This window comes from Procambarus clarkii, chromosome 20 (genome assembly GCF_040958095.1).
Source record: "Procambarus clarkii isolate CNS0578487 chromosome 20, FALCON_Pclarkii_2.0, whole genome shotgun sequence".
Lineage (NCBI taxonomy): Eukaryota > Metazoa > Arthropoda > Malacostraca > Decapoda > Cambaridae > Procambarus > Procambarus clarkii.
Window position 1 is genome coordinate 35,627,476 of NC_091169.1, and position 9,946 is coordinate 35,637,421.

Genomic DNA, 9,946 nt, shown 5'->3' on the forward strand with positions numbered 1-9,946 from the left:
CCAGATGATAGATACAATAATGCCAGATGATAGATACACCCTTAGATGATAGATATAATAATGCCAGATGATAGATACAACACCTTTAGATGATAGATACAATAATGCCAGATGATAGATACACCAGCCCCAGATGATAGATACAATAATGCCATTGATGATAGATACAATAATGCCAGATGATAGATACAACCGCCCCTGATGATAGATACAACAACCCCAGATGATAGATACAATAATGCCAGATGATAGATATAACAGCCCCAGATGATAGATACAATAATGCCAGATGATAGACACCAGAGCCCCAGACGATGGATGCGAGAGCCCGTGGGGCAGAAGGACTAGACCCCCATACACACCCTGGAGACGGGCTCACACAGGTCTCATCTCTCGCCTTGACCTGCGTGTAGAGGTGTTGTCGAGAGTGTTGAGTCGGCTGCACGCCTCGCCCGACGGTCGCCGCCCACTGCACACTCCTCCTTAAACGGCATAAAAACCCATTTATCCCTGTCGCATCTTGAGCAGGCGCTGCGCTGTTGTCCTGTCTCGCTTTGGACCACTTCTTCATCTCATATTTTGTCAAGAGTTTTATCTTACTACGGTTATATCACGGGGTTTGTTGGTTAATGTTTTAGTAGTTGTGGTGGGTAGGGTGTAGTATAGAAGGGATCCTTAACGTTGCGAGTGAGGCCTCCCAGCTGCTGCCACCCAGCCTGAGTCACAGCTCCTACACACACCCACATAACCAATACCTACATCTTGAAGCTCCCGGAGTTTGATCATCACAGGACAGACAACGCCTTATGGGTTAAAAATGGTCAGGTTACCAAAAGATTTCCTGCTGCGTGGGCGGATTTCATGGTAAAGAATTATATATATGTGTGTGTATACACAAACATTATATATATATATATATATATATATATATATATATATATATATATATATCTTTTCAACACCTCGCGCTGGCCGTGGTTAGGTAGATAGCACGTCTCTGGTGATGTAGTTTGTAAGCTCTGTTGTCACTCTTCTAAGAGAAAGTAGATTGAAAACTGTTTGTTTGTGTTAGCCTAAGAATGAGATGGGTGCGATACTTAGGAGTTACAGAGTAATTGTAATGGGGGATCTAAATGGTCACGTGGCAATAGACCATAAGACCCTAAGAATGATTTAAATGGCTGTAATTATGCCCAAGGTATAAATGATAATGTTTGTATATTCAGAGATTTATGCAATAAAAGTATTATGAATTACTAAAGTATGATTAAAATGTACAAAAGAGTATAATTTACTATATGTTTGTTGAGAGTAATATGTTCAAGTAATTATGTGATCATTGAGAGGAATATCTGAAGGTTAGATCACATATTGATGCTGCAAGAGATTATTATTAATAACATCTTTATTGACAAAAATTAATTACAATTTTGCCTAATTTGAGGGATTCAATTAAGTCTTATTAGAGTGAGGATAATGCTGGTATTCACTGTCACGCAGGACAGAGGGTCATACACAAGACAATAGGTCTAAACTGTAGGCTGAGGCACATATATATCATGGTTACAATCAACTACATTAGACTGTATACACGTTTCAATGTACGAATATGTAAAAACAACTTTCTATTGTGCACTGCCACACAAGGGCAGGGATGGGTTCATAAGTGACGCAGCTTAAAAATAATATCAATAAAATTGTTCTTATTTATTAAAATGGACAAGCAAATTTTTTATAAATTGTTAGGATGTCGTCCAGAACACCTGAGTCAATGAAATAGTTACACAGTTGGTGGTACAAGAGGCCAGGAGGTCTAAAATATTTTACGGTTTCACATTTATCAATATAGTGTTCTAGTGAATGCATTAAAGGTTTATCACAGAGTTTGCAATCTGAATATTCTGGTAGTGGCTGAGCCTCACTAACCTGCCAGATGTGTCTATAGCCAAGGCGAGTTACCACAATGACTACATCACATTGCCTGGTCCGGTTACTGTGCTGACCATACAAATACCTATTATTACAAAAGTTGTCATAGCTTTTAATACTGCAGCTTTCAGGTCTCTGGGCATTTCTTAGTTCTTCTAAATCTGAATAAATTTCTTTAATTTGTATGTTTCTAATCATTACATTAGATAGTCCAAAGTCATAATCAGTGTTTTCTTTCCTGCAAGCCTCACTGGCTAGTCGATCAACAAAGTCATGTTTTCCAAGATGAGATTAAGTAGTGAGAGGGAGATTCTTCAAGATTGGTTTCTTTAACAAGATGAAAGCTCCAAGTTGGCCCTTATATATTCTTTAAGTGTGTTGTGGGTGTGCATATATGAGTCTTCATGTATTATGTCGCGAGTTTTGTTTGTGTGTGCACTTGGGGCGAGGAAATTATGAGGGAGAAAGCGCCAAGCTATTATGACTATATAGCACTGGGAAGCGAGTCAGGATAAGGATTTGGGATGGGACGGGGGGGGGGGGGAAGGAATGGTGCCCAAGCTTCGCTGTCTGGCTATCTAGGAACAGCCTCTCAAAACGCTTCACACACACTTCAAATTAAAATAGTTTCCAACAGAAAAATGCAATTCAATACGTGCAATTAGTCAAGGCAAGAGGTGGCTGTTGAGCCGCACAGTCTCCTGTTTGACTTGTTTCTTAAGACCTTCCTCCACAAGTAAGAGTATAGTCGCATCGGAATAAGTCTTAGGTCCGTGATGGTCTGTGACACCTTGAGTATGCTGGGTGTTCTGTGTTCTTGGTGTGCTGGTGTTCTTAGTGTGCTGGTGTTGCACACACTGGTTGTTCTTAAGTGTGTTCTCAATGTGCTGTTGGTGTACACTAGTTGTCCTTAGTATACTATAGTTGTTATTAATGTGTTCTGTATGTCTTCTAGCATTAATGCGTCCTTATCATGCTCTAGGTATATGATAATTGTCCTTAATGCGTTCTCGACGTGTTCTCGGCTTGTGTACCTGCCTCTAATTGCCCTGGAGGTTAAGGGAATACTTACAATGTTTTAGATGACAAATGAACAAATAATAAAACTGGAAAAGAAATTGTTACCAACACAGAGAACCAACAACTACAGGAGCAACCCATCCTCCGAATTGACAGTACGATTTAATACTAAGTGTAATAAGTACATTTTCATACTGTCATAAACAGTGCATAATTGTACTTATGGGGCTGTTACATTTACCCAACTCACTCCCACGAGTTAATTTTCCTCGTTTTCTATTGAAACAATATAGATTTTATACAAAATTTTAATATATCCTGAGTTACTTTACAATTTATTGATATATTTTAGTTTTGTTTTATTAGTTTTATAAAACTGTAATATCAATATAGCTATAGGTTAAGTACTAATTGTAATTAAGAAGCAATAATATTATTATCTTCAAAAACTAAGACGGTTAGGTGAGGTCGTGGTTTTCTATTCAGTTTTTCAGGTAAACTCAAATATTCACAATATATTTGACAGTACGATTTAATACTAAGTGAAAATAAGTACAATTCCTAACTGCTATGAATAGTACATAATTGCACTTATTTGTCTTCTTACATTTACCACCCCATTTTTGGAGGACGGGCTGACAGGAGGGTGTAGCTGGTGCCTCTGGTCGCCTACGTCACAGATTTCAAGCCCAGGACATGACGGTTATCTTATCTTGAGGTTATCTTGAGTTGATTTCGGGGGCTTTTTAGTGTCCCCGCGGCCTGGTCCTCGACCAGGCCTCCACCCCCAGGAAGCAGCCCGTGACAGCTGACTAACTCCCAGGTACCTATTTACTGCTAGGTAACAGGGGGCATAGGGTGCATCGTTTCTCGCCGGCGTCCGGAATCGAACCCGGAACCACAGGATCATGTGTACAGCGTGCTGACCGCTCGGCCGGCCGGAGCGGTCCGTGATTGTACACAATTACGCTCCGCACTTTCACAAAAAAACACCTTGTCAAATTCTCTGTAATGACACAAAAGTCTCTACACAATATACAGTATAGTGTGTCCCAGAATAGTCAAATACCCACATTGGCGTATCACAAGCGTGGTGATAGTAATGGCTAATGGTCAATAATAGCCTCATTTAGGTCAACAATTACACTACCAGGCTGGTGTTGTTACGCTGCTAGGCAATTACACTAGTTAACTCGTCTAGCCAAAATGGTAATATTTAAGTATGGTGTCAGCTAAACTGGTAAGTTAATTATGGTCTCACCAAGGTTGGATGTTATTAATACAAAAGCCATCATGGCTCATCTAGCTTATACTCTTCTCCCACATGACGACTTGTTCTGCTGGTGGTGATGTCACAGACTAGTGGTGACTGTTGGGTGATGAATTTGTCCTGACCCGCGGGTGAATTGTCCGGACCCGCGGGTGAACTCTGGATGACTCCAGGCCTTCAGAGTAGATCTGTCACCAGTACTATCATAAATCCAACACAAATCGTGCCGTCGTGCCAGTAGACAGAGAGACGGGAGACAGTACACTCTCACGGGGACAGGTGGCGTGTTTCCCCCCGGGATACCACCAGTTAATGGATACCCCGAACCGAGACGCACTCGACGGAAGTCTTATAAACAAACTTGATTGTTGCAAGTAGACTTTCTAGAATTCCTGTATGCTTGGAACGGGCAGTTGTATGTATAGTGTGTTGACGCTGGTTATGGGTAGATCATCACTAGAAATATCCTTACAAACAACACCAAAATAGTCGACAAATACAGCGACAGTTGAAGACTGGCCATTGGCATACATCAAGCAAACCCAGTCAACTGTCAACTAACACCAAATTACACTCTGCTATCTTCGAGAACACGTGGAAATATACAATATACTGCCCCAGCCGTCATGGAAACAGGAGATTGGTAAGCTGTAATGGGCCTATTGGCCCATTAGTAAGGCGCTACATCTTCAACTCATCCCTGGCTATATATATATAATATATATATATAATATATATATATATATATATATATATATATATATATATATATATATATATATATATATATATATATATATATATATATAAATATATAATTGTGTGTGTGTGTATTTATTGCGATAGTATCTGATGTCAAGAAAAGAAATATGTGTTCTCATAAGGCTATAGCTGGATGATATTGTAGTTGCTCTCCACAAGAGAGCCGTAAATATTGGGTTCACTGTTGTGGGCGTGAAGGTGCCTGCTCGTGTAGGTGCTATGGACCAACAACAGCCTTCTGATTCATCATGCAGGGGTCTTTCTTGCCTGTTGCTAGTGTGGGTGCTCCTTGGCTAGTGTAGACGCCTGGTGAATAGTGTGGCCCCACCTTGGATAGTGTGGCCCCCACCTTGGATAGTGAGGCCCCCGTGGCTAGTGTGTGGAGGCCACGTGGGAGACGTTCATGTGAGTCATGTAGTTAGCGTGGGAGACCAACAAAAACAAAAACAAAACATATTTGCCAAGATAGGAAGTATTGTTCTTGTATATTAGTCTTCGTGAAGGCAACCCGTGGCGGCGCCATGAAAAAGGGATCTTTAGAATTAAATTGTAATTTACATGTTAAAAAAAGTTCCGTGTTTAACATCAGGTTTATGTATGAGAAATTTGTTTATCTATATATATATATAGATAAACAATATAGATATATATATACCAACTTCTAAAGTTGTATACTTAACTCTCGTGTTTAGGAGAGTTGTGCCTTAAGCAGAGACACTGTGTCTTCCCATATTAACAGGGACTTGATGAAATTAACGTCTAAATGACCCCTCACTTGCTCTGGTGCTCTTGGGAGGTGTTGATCTTTGGGGGATTTAAATACTCCAAAATTACCATCTCTTTTAAGGGTCTGAGCGGTGGTGCAGAGGGTTAAGGCGTACCTGTTATGCCAGTTGCTGGAAGGCTTCTGTGCTGGCTAGGGTTCGAGTCTCCTGGTGGGAAAGTGTTCTAAAGTTATATATATATATATATATATATATATATATATATATATATATATATATATATATATATATATATATCGTACCTAGTAGCCAGAACTCACTTCTCCGCCTACTATGCAAGGCCCGATTTGCCTAACAAGCCAAGTTTTCATGAATTGTTTTTCGACTACCTAACCTACCTAACCTAACCTAACTTTTTCGGCTACCTAACCTAACCTAACCTATAAAGATAGGTTAGGTTAGGTTAGGTTCGGTCATATATCTACGTTAATTTTAACTCCAATAAAAAAAGTTGACCTCATACATAATGAAATGGGTAGCTTTATCATTTCAAAAGAAAAAAATTAGAGAAAATATATTAATTCATGAAAACTTGGCTTATTAGGCAAATCGGGCCTTGCATAGTAGGCTGAGAAGTGCGTTCTGGCTACTAGGTACGACATATATATATATATATATATATATATATATATATATATATATATATATATATATATATATATATATATATATATATATATATATATATATTCGTCTCTGTATATAATCCAAAATACGGTTACTTTTCTAAGTAACCGTATTTTATTTACTAAGTACTTTTCACGACTTTGGCTTTGTTGATGTTTAACTTGTTCAACTGCTAACTGTTTTATACATGGCTTTTAGCCTCGAATGTATTTCTGTTCAAGCCATATCACCAGTACTCTCCCTCTCCTGCAGTCACTGTCCCTCTCTCACGTGGCACTGTCTCTCCCACCAGTGGTCACTGCCCTTCCCTTTCTCCACGGCCACTGTTCCTTCACAGTTTCTGGCGTCGCTAACCTTTTTTTCTTACCATTATTCTTCCTTTCTCCTAGGGGGTATTTTCCTTCGGGGGGGGGGGGAAGGGGGGTATTCTTCTCGAGGGATATTCTCCCTTTGGGTATCTTTCCTGAGGGTATTCTCACTGAAGGTATTCTCACTGAAGGTATTCTCACTGAAGGTATTCTCACTGAGGGTATTCTCACTGAGGGTATTCTCACTGAGGGTATTCTCACTGAAGGTATTCTCACTGAAGGTATTCTCACTGAAGGTATTCTCACTGAAGGTATTCTCACTGAAGGTATTTTCACTGAAGGTATTCTCACTGAGGGTATTCTCACTGAAGGTATTCTCACTGAGGGTATTCTCACTGAAGGTATTCTCACTGAAGGTATTCTCACTGAGGGTATTCTCACTGAGGGTATTCTCACTGAAGGTATTCTCACTGAAGGTATTCTCACTGAAGGTATTCTCACTGAGGGTATTCTCACTGAGGGTATTCTCACTGAAGGTATTCTCACTGAGGGTATTCTCACTGAAGGTATTCTCACTGAAGGTATTCTCACTGAAGGTATTCTCACTGAAGGTATTCTCACTGAGGGTATTCTCACTGAGGGTATTCTCACTGAAGGTATTCTCACTGAGGTATTCTCACTGAAGGTATTCTCACTGAAGGTATTCTCACTGAGGGTATTCTCACTGAAGGTATTCTCCCTGAGGGTATTCTCCCAGGGATATTCTCCCTCTTTCCCTCTTGTTATTCTCTCCCTGTGAGGGGCCATGAGGTATCCTGAAGTAGTCCCGGGAGGCAAGGGAGGAATAGCTGTATATAATGACCAGCATTATACCGCATTATACTCCTTTCCCGATTATAGAGGCCAGGAACACCACCTCTACCCCACTGCCTCCCTCCTCCCCCAGTCTCTCGCCTCATCTGTTTTTTGCGTTCACTCTCCAATTTTGGGTCACTTGTTATTACTGACCAATTTGCCAGGCGAGTGACCTGACTGGGGGGGGGGGAGAGGGGGGCAGGCAGGTCATCAATGAACAACTTTCCACCAGCGGGAAATGATTACGGAAGAGCGGCCGTCAGCCTATCCATCACAGTCATGGGCTTTAATTATTTGATTGTCAGCCTAAACCATCCTGGGTCAGTCTTAAATCAGATTGGGTCAGCCTGACCCAACCTGGGTCAGTCTTAAATCAGATTGGGTCAGCCTGAACCAACCTGGGTCAGTCTTAAACCAACCTGGGTCAGTGCAACCCTGAATGAGTTAGGTTAGGTCATCCCGGGTCAGTGTCAACTTGGATGGTTCGGCTTAGGTCATCCTGGGTGCAAGATGGGTCGCTTAAACCAGTCAATCAGGCTGTCTTGGGCTTTATGTGGCACTATACCTATTTACATTACGTAAATAATGTATATATATATATATATATATATATATATATATATATATATATATATATATATATATATATATACATTATATATATATATATATATATATATATATATATATATATATATATATATATATATGCGAACAAGCCTGAATGGTCCCCAGACATATATGCAACCGAAAACTCATACCCCAGAAGTGACTCGAACCCATACTGCCAGGAGCACTATGCAACTGGTGTACAGGACACCTTAACAGTTAAGGTGTCCTGTACATTAGTTGCATCGTGCTCCTGGCAGTGATATGTTGCAACAGTTACTGTTGCAACATATCACCTCGCCTAAATGCGAGTATATAAGACAAGCTGTTTAGCATTAGAATAAGTAAAACTCTGTTAAGTGTTTTCAGGTTACAGTTGTGAGTGTGTAAACTAAAGTCTTTGAAAATGTAATAAGTTATTACGAAACGCGTTCAAGCGGCGCATCAGACTAGAATTAAAAATGAATTTTGGAGCATTGATTTTTCAATTACCATCGACAGTAAAAAGAAACAAGAAATATTGAGAAAATTCGTGTTAGAAATACTAATCTTACTTTTTCGGTCATATTTAACAATATATATATATATATATATATATATATATATATATATATATATATATATATATATATATATATATATATGACAGTGTCAGACCACGGAGGAAAATTGAAACAAGGAATTTCCTTAAGTACTTTCGTATTTAACAATATATCTTCAGAAGGACCCTTCTGAAGATGTATTGTTAAATACGAAAGTACTTAAGGAAATTCCTGTTTCAATTCTTCCTTCGTAGTCTGACACTGTCACATTTTTTATCACGTGTTAATTTTCGTGATTTTCACACACACACACACACACACACACACAATGAGGAAGCTTTTAGGGCGCTTTACACTGCCTACGTGAGACCCGTCTTAGAGTATGCCGCGCCATCATGGAGCCCCCACCTGAAGAAACACATAAAGAAACTGGAGAAGGTTCAGAGGTTTGCGACGAGGCTTGTCCCAGAGCTACGAGGGATGGGATATGAAGAGCGGCTGAAGGAACTGAACCTTACGACACTAGAGAAAAGAAGGGAGAGAGGAGATATGATAGGGACATATAAAATACTCAGGGGAATTGACAAAGTGGAAATAGATGAAATGTTCACACGTAATAATAACAGAACGAGGGGACATGGGTGGAAACTGGAAACTCAGATGAGTCACAGAGATGTTAGGAAGTTTTCTTTTAGCGTGAGAGTAGTAGAAAAATGGAATGCACTTGGGGAACAGGTTGTGGAAGCAAATACTATTCATACTTTTAAAACTAGGTATGATAGGGAAATGGGACAGGAGTCATTGCTGTAAACAACCGATAGCTAGAAAGGCGGGATCCAAGAGTCAATGCTCGATCCTGCAAGCACATATAGGTGAGTACATATAGGTGAGTACACACACACACACACACACACACACACACACACACACACACACACACACACACACACACACACATACACACACACACACACACACACACTGCTTGAGGCTTCAAGAAGACCTAGACAAGCTGAAGAAATGGTCGAACAAATGGTTGTTAGAGTTTAACCCAAGCAAATGTAATGTAATGAAGATAGGTGTAGGGAGCAGGAGGCCAGATACTAGGTATCATCTGGGAGATGAAATTCTTCAAGAGTCAGAGAGAGAAAAAGACTTGGGGGTTGATATCACGCCAGACCTGTCCCCTGCACCCCATATCAAGAGGATAACGTCAGCGGCATATGCCAGGCTGGCCAA